Raw genomic sequence first — 16,046 nt, forward strand, 5'->3', positions numbered from 1 at the left:
ACACTAGCTGTGCCAAATTACTGATGTGGGAGCAGGTCTTGTCACATGAGTGGCCTATTAGAATTGCAGTGACTTTGCGGACTTTCAAAGATGCCCCCACACAGGGCAGTATATCAGAAGGCAATAATTCTCTGAATTATACTTATCGTGATATTCCCTGAGTAAAATAAATATATATCTGGTTAATCTCCATTGAGTAACTATTCATTCTTCAAGGGGACTAGTAAAAGTATCCCTGTCAATCATGGTGCAAGAGCTTGATGGGGAAATGCTGGCTGGGTCTGAACAGCACAGAATAAAGTGGGGAGTTGGGCAACTGTGCCATTAAGCCCCAAAACATCTTTATTAGGGCAATCCAAGTTAAAGCAAAACTTGGGTTTGCTAATTTGTCCAAATGACTACAGTGATTACAGTTGTGTAAAATTAGTTTTCTCTATATTCAGTTGAATTCTCAATAAAGGAGTTTCTCCTTTCCTCCCCATGCTTGGAAATTTACTTATACTACAAAGTAATCCAGACACGATGGCACAATACTTAAGGATATGACTGAATTGAACTCAAGTCCTATACCAGTCTCTGTTACTCTTTGGCAACACACAGATGCAGTCTTTCCACCTGTACTCATGTCCTCAAACGGACTCACTTCTGGACTCTTCATCTACTGTTACTTCTATTCTCTTTTGTCTGACACTATTCAACTTCTGAGTCTAGTGGGTAGTGAGGCCTTCTAAGCCTCTAATAGTTCCCATACTGTGCTTTAGATTCTGAAACATAAGATTACATATTTTAACAGTTTATTATTCCATAGCATCAGAATCTGATAACACCTACTCCTATAGCACCCACCACATTCTGACATTCCTTTTTCCCTCAGACTATGTTTTACCTGAAAGCAAAAACCTGTCTTACTCATTGCATTTCATGCATTTGTTTGTTCAACAAATATTCATTGCCAATATAATATGTGGCAAGCCTAAAGCTAGGTGCTAGGTATACAATGATGAACAAGATGGATGTGTCAAAAAACAGTCAATTAGCAAAAACTACAATTTTAATAAGCACAGGGCCTGCCACATAGCAGCTCAGTAAATGTTGCTTACACTTTTGGTTGCATACACAAACCAAGCAACACGCAAAGCATCCCTACATTACTAACAAAACAGTTATACAATGTGGATTATTTAATCATATTTTATGTTAATGATAGTTGCACTGCAGTGCTGGGTCACTTAAGAAATAACTTGCTCACATGGACATTCAAATGAATGAAAATAAAGATAGATGAGCCAATCTCATTTGTATCTTATTATGTATCTGTTTTGTCTTCAGATACTGAAAAGATTTATTTTTACATTTATTCATCCCATCATCCATCAAATACCTACTAAGCACCAGGTACTGACCTACGCTTAGGTGGTAAATAATAAGCCAAGGTTTCTATACTTAATGAGTTCACATGTAACTATATCAAAATTATCCAAATATACTTAAAAGAGTGATCTTTTCATTTGCTTAAACTTGAAGGTCAATTGGCATGCAATGATATGAGAAATCATTGATATGAGAAATATATTATTTGTTTAAGTAGAGTCATTACTATCAGTAAACAGTATATGATCATCAGAGAATTTATAAGACATGCACGTGACTATCCCTATCTTCAAAGCCTTAAGATTCCCCCAGTGTCCTGCCCTTTATAATACTGATTGGAAGGATATTATAATAAGATATATAAAACAGCATGCTGGTGATTTACACGATAAGATCTTAGAACTTTAGATCTTGCTTAGGGTGCTTTGCACACCAATGGGTTGTCAGCACTTTGCACATCAATGCAGCAGTCTATTGCTATTCATCCTATGGATGGTCCCCTTGCAGGATAGTCCTTGGTAATGTTACAGAGTGAGGAGGAGTGGTAAAAGACCACTTTCCTTATGCACTATGTACTCCTTCTGTTGAGGGATGTAAGGTTCTGTGCAATGTAGAGGTTGAGAAGAGGGCCATCTCTCCTAGGACTTTGGAGACAGAGGGGTATGGATGTGACTTTGAGTACACCACCACATCCTCAGCAGGAGAAAGAATGCGGATAATGAGGAATGATTCTATAATGAGGAGGATGAAAACTTAACTCTACCCCAGTTCACGATATTTGAAAAAATTGACCGCTTGGTATTAGAGAAAGCTACTCTTCAACATTTAGTCTTCAATATTACTTCACAGAACCTGTCTTTGGCTACAAGAATCTGAATACTGCTCAGCCTTAAAAACTCTCCACACTTTGGTACTTTTAGGAGAAGGCAATTCAACCAATAAAAGCTGTGAATGATTCAATAACAAAAAGTAAGAAAAGGTCTAAAAATCTATAGTTAATAAAATCATGGTATTGAACCTATATAAAGTTATTTTTAGCATTACTTGGTGTTGGGATGACTTACATAAAATATTCCCATAATATAGAATATTAAATATTTTGGAGCTGCATTATTCTTGAAAGCTAATGAAAACTTCGCTCTTTTTTTGCTATAAATTTGGAATTTATTCTCTAGAATAAATTTGAATTTTTAAAATTGCTTAAATTGCTTTTTCTTTTGTGTGAAATAAGCTGTTAGTATTGTTATAAAATTGTATGTACAGTATTTTTTCTTTTGCTATAACCTCATTTAAAAATCTGCTTCATTTAATGCTATAAGTGCTACTAACATTTATGTTAGCTTCTAAAAGGTTAGGCGTTTAGATCTCATTGTATCCCTAGAACCTAGCAGAATCCCTGGTTGGCATTAAAACACACATATTGTTTTTGTTGATGATGAGAGTAACGAAAGAACAGCACATCCATATCACATGTATCATTCAAGAAGGAGTTTAGAGACCTAACAAACTGATAATAGCATCCATTTTCTTCTTGTTTCAATAAGATGTAAATTTCTGGATGATGCTCCAACAGAAGCCAGATAATTGCTAACAACCAGAATGACCAGCCAAGCTCACTTCTCCCCCTACGCAAAAGAATGGCTGCCTTTTCCTAGTGCAATTCAGGTTGGCTTGGAACTTTATTTTCAAGTGGTGGTTGCATCAGTTTAGGGTTTCTTCATAGTCACAGGGGAGAGACAACATGGGAGAAATTCTGGGCCAATGGGACACTCCTTTGAGAAGAACAAATAATCCTGTATCCTGGATGTAAATTTCACCACAACCATCACAACAAGCCAGATATTCCCATAAAAGCAGACAAAGGAAGGTCAATGTTCAATGTATCCATGCCCCTTTTGGAAAATCTTTTAAATTAAAAAAATTTTTGACAGGGGTCTTGCTATGTTGCCCAGGCTAGTCTCCAACTCCTGGGTTCAAGTGACCCCCCTGCCTCAGCCTCCAGAGCAGCTAGGATTTCAGTTGCTCACCACCACACTCAGCTGTGTCTTTTTTTTTTTTTTTTTTTTTTGAGACAGGGTCTCACTCTGTCTCTTAGCCTGGAGTATAGCGGCACAATCTAGGCTCACTGCAACCTACCTCCACCTCCCAGGTTCAAGAAATTCTCCTGCCTCAGTCTCCCGTGTGTCACTTTATTGAAAGGCAAATCCATTCTTCTTTAACCAAAAACTGTAATTTTGTTCAGATTTTCAAAAGTAATATATTTTATGGACATAATTATATTAAACAATTATATTATTTTGATTTAAAGAAAAATAATGCTGCTGGGTGCAATGGCTCACATCTGTAATCCCAGCACTTTGGGTGGCTAAGGCGAGAGGATCCCTTGAGCCCAGGAGTTGGAGACCAGCCTGGGCAACAGAGTGAGACCCTGCCTCTACAAAAAAATAAAATAATTGGCCAGGCATGGTGGCATGTACCTGTAGTGTCAGCTACTTGAGAGGCTGAGGCAGGAGGGCTGCTTGAGCCCAGGAGACCGAGGCTGCAGTGAGCTGTAATTGCATCACTGCACTCCAGCCTGGGTGACAGAGTGAGACTCTGTCTTAAAAAAAAAAGAAGCCAATAACTCCAGTAAATGTATCTTTGGTATCAAAAAAAAAAAAAAGGTCTTCTTAACTCAAAAGCAGTAGAAAAGAACACTGACATTGGAGCCAGAAAGCCTAGGTTTTAGGTTTTTGTCTGGGCTCAGCCACAAACCTACTGTGTCAACTCTTTGGGTCCACGTTTCTCATCTCTAGAATCAGAAAAAGGCCTTTCCACAAAACAGAATAATCCTTAAGGTCTTTTTGAGTTTTAATGTTGAGATACTGAATAATATGACTGTAATTCATTTATTTAAAATTTAATGGAAATTCTCCATATTGTATACTTATTCATATTATAATCCTGAGTTACTATTTCCTTTTCATACTTGACTCATACCTAGGTAACAGTATAAAAGGCACTTTCATCTGAAAAAATAGTGTCTGATGATAAATTAAAAGTCTCAAAAGGAAAAAACCAACTGAAAACTTCCTTTTCTGCCCACCTTCAAAAGTTAACTTCCCTCTAATACCTGAAAAAGAGCCTAACCTGTTTAACCACTTTCTAGGGATCAGCTAAACACTTTTGAAATTACTGTAACTTTGAACCAAAGACGTCCCACCTAAACTATGTTAACTTGTCGTTGCATGTAATATCTGAAATTCTCTAGTAAGCTGTTTCCTAGCATAGTAAAATACCGTGAGCTATATTATCAACTGACACATTTTCATGTTGTGGGAAACCTAAACCTCTAAAATATGTATCTTTTTCAGTTTTCAGATTTTATCAATGAATTTTTCAAGATCAGTTATATGGAGATTTATTGGGTAGCACATCCTGTCACTGGTGAAGCACACTGGGAATTCACAAAGGTTCTACAGCAAGCGTAGAGCCGCAGAGCTGCACTCAGGTTCAGCTGGTGTCACTTACCAGTTCTGTGACTGTACTAAAGGAAATTTACGGACTGTTGAAATCACGGGCTCACGAAACTTAATAGGAGGGAGATTAGCATATTCCAACTCTTAATTTTTGATATAAGGAAAATGAGTTCCAGAGGAATGAAATGATTTGCCCAAAGCATGACCTAGATAAATTAGCAGCAGAGTTTGAGCTAGAAACCAGGTTTCTTGATTCCCAGTCCAAAGCTCCAAACGGTGCTCTATCTCATTAAAATAATGCAGTAAGATGTTCAAATCAATTCTTCAGGTCAATGATCCTTAATGCCAACAGTCATGGTGGAAGTCATCAGCATGAAAGCATTTTTCTATGATGAATCACTTAATGTGGAGGAATTACCTATGAAAATGTCATCATTCACCACAGAGTTTAGATATGGTGCTCTCCACAAAGTAAGTACTCAATCATGACTTGGTAATTAAAATTTGATAATATTTGAACATCAGTTCATGGAGTCATTTTGCTGACAAATGTTCTCTTGCCTCATTCACAGATTCTTCATGAGTCATCCCAGCATTCTGGGGTTCTTCTGGTATGATGTTTTTGTTTCTATTGACAAAGTTCCTTGCTCTTATGAAAATGGTAACATTACTATTTGAAAATTTCTACTTTGAGGTAATAATACTCTAAAAAAAAAAAAACACCTTGGATCTGTATAGTGTTTTTATTTCGTTTGAAACTCACAACAATGCTGGGAGGTTATTCAAAGCAAAAGAAGAAAATAATAACAACTATTGAATAGGGTTTCAATGTGGAACCAGTAATAGTTTTTGGCAGTAAAGCTTTGAGTAATTTGTCTTTATTCAAAATGAATAAAGAGTCAAACAGACCTGGGTTTGCATTCAAGCCTTGTCACATCTCTGTTTTCTTACCTTTTTGGAGTTGTGAGAATTAGAGATGATTTAAATAAATCAGCATCTGGAACAGAGTAGGCTCTCAAAATTATATTATGAATTCTTATAATCAAATATTTAAATCTTACACGACACTTTAATAAAGCAATAAGAGCAGTCATCAAGCAACACTCTTATCGCTCTTATGTTAAAAGGAGCTACATAAATATGTTTCAGGAAGACACGGTATATAGAGTATGGAATCTTCAAAAGCAAGTACAAATTTTTAAAGTTCACTTAGCGGAAGTAGACATATTTTCTTCACAATAACAAATAGATATGTGAAATCAGTACATAATAAACTTAATTTTGATGGCAATTAAACCACAGGCAACACAGAGTATATTTTATGTTTATTTTCCAGTAAGATTCATCAGTCCATTAGTAGTAGATTGGTTCAGTCTAAAAGTTTGTCTCTAACAATCTTTATTAGACACATTATAAATTCTTTCTCAATCTAGAACTCTACATTTGAACTTACAGAATATATCTTAAAGCAGCATTAGTAAAAGTAAGAAGACTTGAAAATATAAACTAGCTTTAAGTAAGATTCAGATTCCACATTTATTGAGTGCCTACTCTGTCAGGGGCTGTGCTAAGTCTTTTAAAATATAAAAATTTGTCTAGACTTTATAAAAATTCTGTGAGATTGGCTGGGTGTGGTGGTTCACACCTGTAATCCCAGGACTTTGGGAAGCCGACGTGGGTGGATCACCTGAGGTCAGGAGTTTGAGACCAGCCTGGCCAACATGGCAAAACCCTGTCTCTACCAAAAATACAAAAATGAGCTGGGTGTGATGGCACATGCTTGTAATCCCAGGTACTCAGGAGGCTGAGGCACGAGAAGTACTTGAACTTGGGAGGCAGAGGTTGTAGTGAGCCGTTTGCCCCACTGCACTCCAGCCTGGGTGACAGAGCAAGAGTCTGTCTCAAAAAAAAAAAAAAAAAAAAATTTGTGAGATTGAATGGTAGCCCCATTTCACAAAAAGGAAACAAGCTCAGAAAGAATGAGGTTGATGTTATGATTAGATAATGGGCTGCTAAATACCGAGCAATACAGTTAAGTATCACATAACTAGGGATAGAATAATAAATAGGACTGAGCATCAATTCTCAAGCCATTTTCCTACTTTTAGTAAAGAGGATAAGACAAGTACAATGCACTCTAATGTACGAGTAGGTGGCTTGAGACAAGTGCAAACAATCACGACCATTACTGGAGTAATTTCTGTTGAGCTAAGTATTCTGCCTCTACTGCAGTACTCGCCACTGACTTGAGGCCCTCAACCCTGTGAAGTCATTTATTATCACCATTTTACAGATAAAGAAATTGAGTTTTGAGATCACATAGCTAATAAGAGGCAGAGAAGGGATTTAAACCAGATACAATGGAGTGCGAAAGATATTCAGAGATGAACAGAGCCCTTCTGACTGTGCATGGAGATGGAAGCAATCCAAAAAGGCTTCAGGAAAGATAGGAAATCTGAGATGAGCCTGAAAGACAGAGAAGCTTTGGATGGCAGGAACAAGGAAAGGGAACAGAGTGAAGAAAGGCAAGGCTGAACCAAGAGAGAAGAATGAGAATGAACCAGGGGAATGAGAATCTACGGTATTGGGCACCTCTGTGGGACGTTTTGGGATAGAAATTTCCAAGGGCTACTAGGCAGTGATTTAGATCAACACAGGGGAGCCAAAAACAACAAACGTGTCTTAGACCTACTGTTTCAGGCTGGCAGAGTTCTGTGTGCACATCATTAAATAATACTGTACGTGTGTAGGATAGGATAAAAGAAATCTCTTTAGTAAAGATACTGAATTTCAAATGAAGTACAATACAGTTTACATATGTTAAATCTTTGTATTTGAAAGCTTGGTGGTTTTTAAAGATACTAGAGTGTTTTCTAGTCTTTATATCTTCTTTCCTCAAAGGAAACATTTTTATTTTCCTTGAAGGAAAGAATACACTGCTGCTTTTCTATCTGAAAAGGTAGGGGTTTTTTTGTTTAAAAAAAAAAACACCTTTCATTATTATAGAACCAATCCGCGTTCATTGTTAAAAATTAGAAAATACAGACTGGTAAAAAGAAAATAATTATATTTCCACTACCAGAGATAACCAATGTTGAACTCTTAATGTTTATGCATCTGGGTCTTTTTCTGGGCATATGTATGATCATATGTATATACAGATACATAAGCACATACACATATACATATACACACAGCATGTGTATTTTTTAATCAAAATGAGATATGGTACTTCCTGGCAGCCCTCTGCTTTTTAAAGTCAATAATCTCCATCTTTTCATTTAATTACATTTTCATTTCAAACAATACCCAGCCCATATTCACATTTCCCCAGTTGACCCCAAATGTTCTTTATAGTTGGTTTGTTCCAACCCTAATCTAATCCAGTATGATGCAATGCATTTGGCTGTATGTTCCTAAGCCTTTTTAAATCTAGCATGACTACTCCTTCCCCTTAATTTTAAGGCCACTGACTAACTGAAGAGGTCAGGCCAGTTATCAGGTAGAATGTCTCAACTTCTGAATTTGTCTGGTTGTTTTCTTGTTGTATCATTTAGCTTGATTCTCTATCCCCTGTGTTTCCTATAAACTGGACACTATATCCAAGGATTTCTGGATTCAAGTTAAACATTTTAGGCTTGAATATACCATAGGGGATGTGTACTTCCTATTCCATCACATCAGAAGGCATAATATATGACTGACCATCAGCCATGGTAAAATCTACCACTAAGTTAGAATGGTGATATGTCTCATCTCTCCACTGTACAGTTACTTTTTCTCCTTCAATTAGACAGTCATCAGTGCAATGTTACTTTGGTATTACAAGGATGTTCAGTTTCATTAATCATTCACCTAAAGGTGTAACAAACTTTATCATGTTTTCCTGAATCAATACTTGGAGTTTATGAAATGTTTTTCTAATTCTACCACTCCTTCCACATTGATTAGTAGGAATTTTTTTCTTTTTTTGAGACAGGGTCTTGCTCTGTTGCCCAGACTGGAGTGCAGCAGCGTGATCATAGCTCACCGCAACCTCTGCCTCCCAGGCTCAAGCGATCCTCCTACCTCAGCCTCCTGAGTAGCTGAGACGACTTGCACGTGCCATCATGCCCAACTAATTTTTGTATGTTTTTGTAGAGATAGGGTTTCACCATATTGCCCAGGCTGGTGTTGAATTTCTGGGATCAAGTGATCTGTCCACCTTGGCCTCCCAAAGTTCTGGGATTACAGGCATGAGCCACTGTACCCAGACAGGAGGCATTTTTCTGTAAGGAAGATCTTTCCTTCAGCAACTAAAGACATGTAATTACCCTGAAATATAGTTCCTACAAGAAAGGAAGACTGCTTGTTTAATTTGTTCTCTTTTATTAAAAAGGTATCTATCTTCAACACCAAACTTTCTTAGGCACATCTCTTTCCTCTGTTCATTGAATGTTCACATCATAAAACACATATCTAAGTTTTTCTTTCAGCTATCTTTAGAGAATTTTATTTCAACTTCACTTTTCTCCATTTTCCTTGGCCCTATGGACAATTAACGGGACACCCATCCCATGGTTCTTCAAATATCTAATCCTTTTTTTTTTTTTTTGAGACGGAGTCTCGCTCTGTTGCCCAGGCTGGAGTGCAGTGGTGTGATCTCAGCTCACTGCAACCTCCACCTCCCGGGTTCAAGTGATTCTTCTGCCTCAGCCTCCCAAGTAGCTGGGACTACAGGCATGTGCCACCATGCCTGGCTAATTTTTGTATTTTTAGTAGAGACTAGGTTTCACCATATTGGCCAGACTAGTCTTGAACTCCTGACCTTGTGATCTGCCCGCCTTGGCCTCCCAAAGTGCTGGGATTATAGGTGTGAGCCACTGCGCCCAGCCATCTAATCCTTTTTATTGCATATACAAAACCACTTACCAACCCCTAATAATATAACTTACGCTTTGGTTTTACCCAGTGATTTCCACCAACAGATTTTCAGTGTTTAGCAGGTAGTTATTCCTAAATTACAGGGCATAGTTAGAATACAAACTTAACTGGTTCTTCCAAAGTTATGTTGTATGTCTGCATAGCTTTAGGAAAAGAGTCCAAGATTCCTGACAGGTTTGTGGACTAATAAACCACATTCCAACCATCTAGTTTATTCTTTATACTCCTGGAGTGCTTTTCTTCAGATACCTCTAGGAAGTAAAATGTTACGTTTTTATTTTTAAAAACACGAGCTCTATTTTAATAAACTTTTTATTTGAAACTTTTGGAAACATTTTATTGAAACACAGAGGGAAGGAGGGGATGATGAAAACTTGGACAAGAAATAACTTTTACCACTCTAAAGTAAGCACCTCTCCCCCGCCATAAAAATAAAAATAAAATTGAGACTTAATTCAGTCCTCCTCCTAATTATGTTTTTGTTATCTATTGCACACAGTCAGATGAATAGCTCAAAATGCCTACAGTAACTCTGGGCAAGTTGACAAATATCCTACACATTGAAATGAGAAGAGGGAAGGAGGCAGATTGCTTAATTGTTACTTGGGAACTCAAGGAGGTGGACAAGCCAAAATCTGTATAGGGATCCAAAGAGCACAACTGCTTCCTTAGGCAGCAGGATAAAACAATGGGCCAGGTTCTCATTCTGTGTAATCTCATAGGATGGTTCCATTGTATAGCCCATTGTTTCTTCCATGTACTGCCTGAAGGGGAAGTATATTGTTATCTATGGGAGAGCTTCCATAAGAGAGTTACATAGGATGAGAAGGTAGCCTCTGGGAGATTAATGAATGATGGGGAGCCAGTCTTGTATGGAACTTTCAGATCAACACTTTGAGAACTGTGTACCTGAAAGACCTACGCAGTAAGGTCAGGAAGCTTGTGTGAGCAAGAATTAGTGAGACAAGCAATATGCCACATATGCCATGCTGAATAAAGGGGCTTTGTTAGAGTATTTGAGCGGGGGGGAATCACTAGGAGGGAGAGATTCACAGATAACAGAAATGTGAGGATGTGACTGTCATGTGTGCAAGAAATCCTAGAGAACATTTAAACTAACACCCTCTTTATGGATGGGGAAACCAAGGCACAAAGAGGTTAAGTGACCTGCCCAGGGCCTTGCCCAAGTAGAGTCAGTGACAAAGTCAAAGCTAGAATCCACGATACTGTAGTTACTGGATCCATTCTTTGGTTCCACTAAAAGCATTTTTTCAGCTGTGTCTTCTGACCTTGGAAGGGTCAAGGGAGAAAATATCTAATACCTAAATATTCTTAGGAGATCTAGAAGTCTTCATAAAAAGCTTTTAAAACAGCGTTATTGATGTATATTTTACATAGCATAAAGTTCACCATTTTGAATGTGCAATTCAATGAATTTTAGTAAATTTACCAAGTTTTGCAACCATCACCATAAATCAGTTTTAGAACATTTTCATCACCTAGTAAGATCTGTCATGCTGATTTACAATCAAACGCCAATTCCTACCCTCAATCCCAGACAACTATTAATCTACTATACTTTTCTGCCTCTATAGATTTGCTTCTTTTATTAGACATTTCAGATAAATGGAATCATATAATATATGGTCTCATGTGTTTGGCTTTTTTTCACTTAGCATAATGTTTTGGAGGTTCTGAGGTTGAGTCTGGAGGTTCAGGTTGTGGCATGTGTCAGCAGTTCATGCCTGTTTATTGCTGAATTGCCTAGATTAGGCTGTGTATTGATATAGCACATTTTGTCTATCCATTCAGCTGATGGACATTTAGATTGTTTCCGATTTCTGAGGAAAAGTTTTTAATTCTGTTTTCAATTTTACCTTAATTTTAATGACATAAAATGTATAAGAATTCATATTTTAGATTATATGTATGATTTTATAACTGAATACAGACAAGCAGTTTCAGCGCCACAGTTTCTACCTGTGATTTCACTGGTGCCCAATATCACAACTTTAGTTGTCTAAGGTTAGTGAAAGAAGAACAAAGGTAAACTTTTAATATGTAAATGATTCATCTGAGTTAACTGAGGTTCAAACTAGATCCAGTAATACTGTAGAAAGGAATGTTTCACAGAAGAGTTGAAAAAGAAAAAAGTCTTGGAAAAATTTAATCAGATATGGCATTAAGCAGCAAAAGGTGTTGAATCCCCAAAAGTATATGCTATAGCAGTCATTTCCATATTTGTACCTTTAATGTTAAGGGCTTTACAACTTATTTTAAAATTTATTTTGGTTGTGCAAATATATAAGAGCTATAAACATAGTTTACAACTTGTTTTACATATATTTAAGTTATATTTAATAAAAATTATGTGAACACTGAGAATCATAAGAAATTTTTTCCTTGAAGTCTGTGCTGTACTCAAGCAATTGTAAGATATATATATATATATAGTAATAAAATAACTGAAACAGAATTTAAATTCTGTCATAATATAAATAAAGACAAAAGAGGAGACACAACTTGTGCAAAAATCACACAGCCAATTAGTGACAGCTAGGTCTAAAACACAGCTCATCAGTGTCATGGTTACAAAACATTTATTACAAGTTGTATGTTGTTAATCTCATTGAGCCTTTCATCATTTTATAAACAAGACTTTTATTAAAATTGAGACATGAAACAGATTCATTTTCTAAGTCATACTTTCCTACCTATGCCTGAATAATGATTGCCTTCCAAACCTTTAGTTTAGGATCTAAGATCTGGTATTCACAGAGTTGGCATGGGGAACTGAAATGTTTTAGCTAACTTTAAGACTGAAGAGGCAGAAGGATATATTTATTTGTCCTTCGGTATTCATGAAGGATTGGTTCCAGGACCTTGTGGATACAAAAATCCAAGATGCTCAAGTCCCTAATCTAAAATAGTGTAGTATTTGAACATAACCTATGCACATTCTCCCATATACTTTAAATCATCTCTAGATTATGTATAATAACTAATACAATGTAATGCTATGTAAATAGTTGTTTATACTGTATTTTACATTTTCTATTTTTAATTATTGTATTGCTATTTTTATTTATTTTTTAAAAATACTTTTGATCCATAGTTGGTTGAATCCATGGATGTGGAACCCATGAATTGGGTGGGGGGGCGGCAACTGCAAATGGTAAAAACAGAAGAGCCAGGCTCGACTTTCAGCTCCGCCACTAACTCGGTTTATGAATTCAGGCAAGTCGCAACAGCTCTGCTCTTAAGTCCCCATTTTTCAAGTGGAGATAGGGAAAGGAGAGTAGATTAGATGGCTTCTAAGATTTTCTTTGAGCTCTTTGTTTCATGAATTTTAAGTGTTAAAAGGAATCTTCCACTATGAACTCTTGCTCTATTCAGAATCAGCCTAACCTTTGCATAGGTTAACAATATTATTGCTATACTCTGCCCACACACCCACCTGTCCTCCCACTTTTTTGTTCACTATTTCCTAACACATAAGTTCTACTCAGAACAATGTACCTACTCACTCCTATGTGCCTATAGTATATAGTAAGTGCTCAAGAAATAGTGAATAGATGAATTAGTGTAGAAATGAATGTATATATTCTTATTTTCCGCCATCCACTAAGACTTGTTTCTGGCTTCCTGATCTTTCTTACGCTGTAACACAATGAGATATTTCTATTGGTTGGCACCAACTAAATGTTCTTTGAATGCCAATTCATCCTAGTAACTCATATAGAGTCAATACCACATAATTTAGACCTGATCTGTTTCACGTGTATCTGTTTTATTTCTCCAAGTATATTATTAAGTCATTTGAAGACACGAAGGAGTATGCCTTCTACTTCATTTATAATTCTTAGTGCAGCATTAGGTGTTCAAGACTTGATTGATTGATTGCTAAACTCCAAACAGACAAACTACTGTATTTTTAAAGGCCTTCAGGAGAGTACCCTATTCAAACTTAAACGTCCACAAGAAGCTCAGCCCCCTTGCTTTACTTTCGGAAGAGGTTGTAAGAAAGATGGTTATCACTCTTTGCATAATGTCTTTATAAAAACCTAAAGGCCTTTATTAAAATATTCTTCTTTACCTTCTTTTCCCAGCTGAATAATCAGTTGCTCATAACTAGTTCCTGAGACCTGATTCAGTTTTCAGTACTTTAAACAAAATAAAGGCACTTAACTATTATTAAAAAATAATAGCTATCAAATCTGGAGGACTCTAAAGGAGAATATATCCACAGCAAGCCTTCTAGAGTAGAGAAAATTAATTTCAGAGTAGATTATTAAGGTAATCAGCAGGGATGTTCAGCTAATCTTTTTCAAAGAAGAACAAAGTTATCAAGAATAATGTAAATGTTTCCATTTTTCTAAAGAACTATTATCTTCCATCTTTTTTTTTCTCTGAAATGTTTCTAGTAGATATCAGCATCACTAGTCCTCAAAGAGTGTCAAGAGGTGAAAACTCACAACATGGAAAACCTCAGACAGGAAGCTTAACGTTAGTGTTGCATAAAAGATACCACAAACTCCTGACCTGGTTATCCTCCTCCTCCCCACAACTCCCCAAGAGCAACCAGCATTAATCTGATGTATCTTGTGATGTTTAGAATGTGTTCGCAAACCAATTCTCATCTTATTACGGAGAATTCAGATCAGTAGCTTTTTGGTTCCAGCACTGTCTCAACCGGAGTATCATTTTCCCTTTAATATATTCTCATAACTCCCACTTCTTACCCTTCCTAATTAATGTCTCTGAGATAAAGAGATTAAATTAAGATGGGCATATACCTCCTTACCCAAACTGGGACACTTTTAAGTGTGAAAGAGGGCACTATTAAAAAATTACACTAGGACAACAGGCATAAACCGGGACTGTCACAGGCAAACCAGGACATACCGTCACTTTAAGATTAAGCAAGGTAAGGAGATTTAGAAAGGACAGTGGTGTCACGATGTCTTCGGTCCTGGCAACTAGAAACTAGGTCAGTGCTGCCATTCTTGTTTTGTTTTTTTCCCCCACATTGCCTTCTACTTCTAATGATTAGCTCATTGATCTAGGAATCATATTAATACTTTTATTGGAAATCTGTAATTAGAATGTGGTGGGGTGAATTTTCTTTGCTTTGCTTTTCTTCTTCTTTTTACCACTGAAGGTTCACACAGGGCAGCTGTTTTGTAGAGGGTGAGAATTGCAAAGTTTTTGCCGTAGGCTCTCTTGCATTAAGAATCGTTGCATCTGGCCACTTTTCAAGCAACCAGATGTGAAATAAGTAATGCCCGTTTAGATTACAAATCTCATTTTAATATCTTTCAACATAAACAACAATAGTCAATTTGTGTATTTCAAGGCTTCCAAGAGGTGACAGACATTCACCACACAGGAACCACACTCTAAAAATGCTAGAGAAAATAAGTATCCTATTAAAAATATTTTTAAATGGTCAAAACTGCTTGTTTCAATGAAGGCAGTAAAATAAAGCTTGATTTGATGACTACAAGTAACACAGTAACAAAACCTCAAATAATTCAATTCAGTAAATTCTGAACACTTTGGAAGTCTTAACCATAAGCCTTAGCTATTGAAATGATTATATTCTGGAATTACTACCAACTCCGACAAGGTCTGTAAACACCACCTAAGGCAACACATGCTTTGATGGTACCAGTGCTCACATATTATTTGCAGAGTATTCAGAGCTCTAATATAGAATAAAAATCATCTCAATAGTGAATTCCTAACAATGTACCATTTCTACCAATCTGAAACTGCAAGTAAATGCATTAAACTACCTTAAAAGAAAATTAACAGTAATTTCTATTACTCCCAATTTTGCAATCTGGATCCATTATGATGGGTCTTGTGACTCATCACAGTAGGCCAGTCTGAAGACAGTTCATGCTACTTAAATCCATAGTCGTAAGTTGTAAGTAAATGTATGGGAATAAACAAAATAAAGAATAAAAAATTAGAAATAAACTTAGAGCAAATAAAGATGTTAAAATGTATTGATCTAGATGGTAGGATAACAGAGATAAAAGTATATAATGTGAACAGCTGAAGTACATGTTGGTACATAAAGTGTCTACTGGAGCAATGCAGGACAGGGTGGCTTTGACTATAAAGTATAAAATAATCAGTAATATTTGTATAGTCTTTTAGAGTTCACAGAGCACTTTTGCATATATTATATATTTCATCTTGAGAAGTAGGAATTATTCCCATTTTGTTGAAAACTGAGGAGGTTCACAGAAGCTATGTAACTTGGCCCAGATCATTCAACCAGGG

The 16,046-nt window shown here is 36.5% G+C and overlaps 1 protein-coding gene across 2 annotated transcripts in view; it reads right to left on the minus strand.

The window, feature by feature from the left end:
- PPARG (peroxisome proliferator activated receptor gamma) overlaps positions 1 to 16,046 on the minus strand; it is a 146,478-nt gene that overhangs the window by 84,281 nt on the left and 46,151 nt on the right. The window lies entirely within an intron of this gene.

The sequence above is a fragment of the Pongo pygmaeus genome, chromosome 2, assembly GCF_028885625.2.
Source record: "Pongo pygmaeus isolate AG05252 chromosome 2, NHGRI_mPonPyg2-v2.0_pri, whole genome shotgun sequence".
In the NCBI taxonomy this organism is placed as follows: domain Eukaryota; kingdom Metazoa; phylum Chordata; class Mammalia; order Primates; family Hominidae; genus Pongo; species Pongo pygmaeus.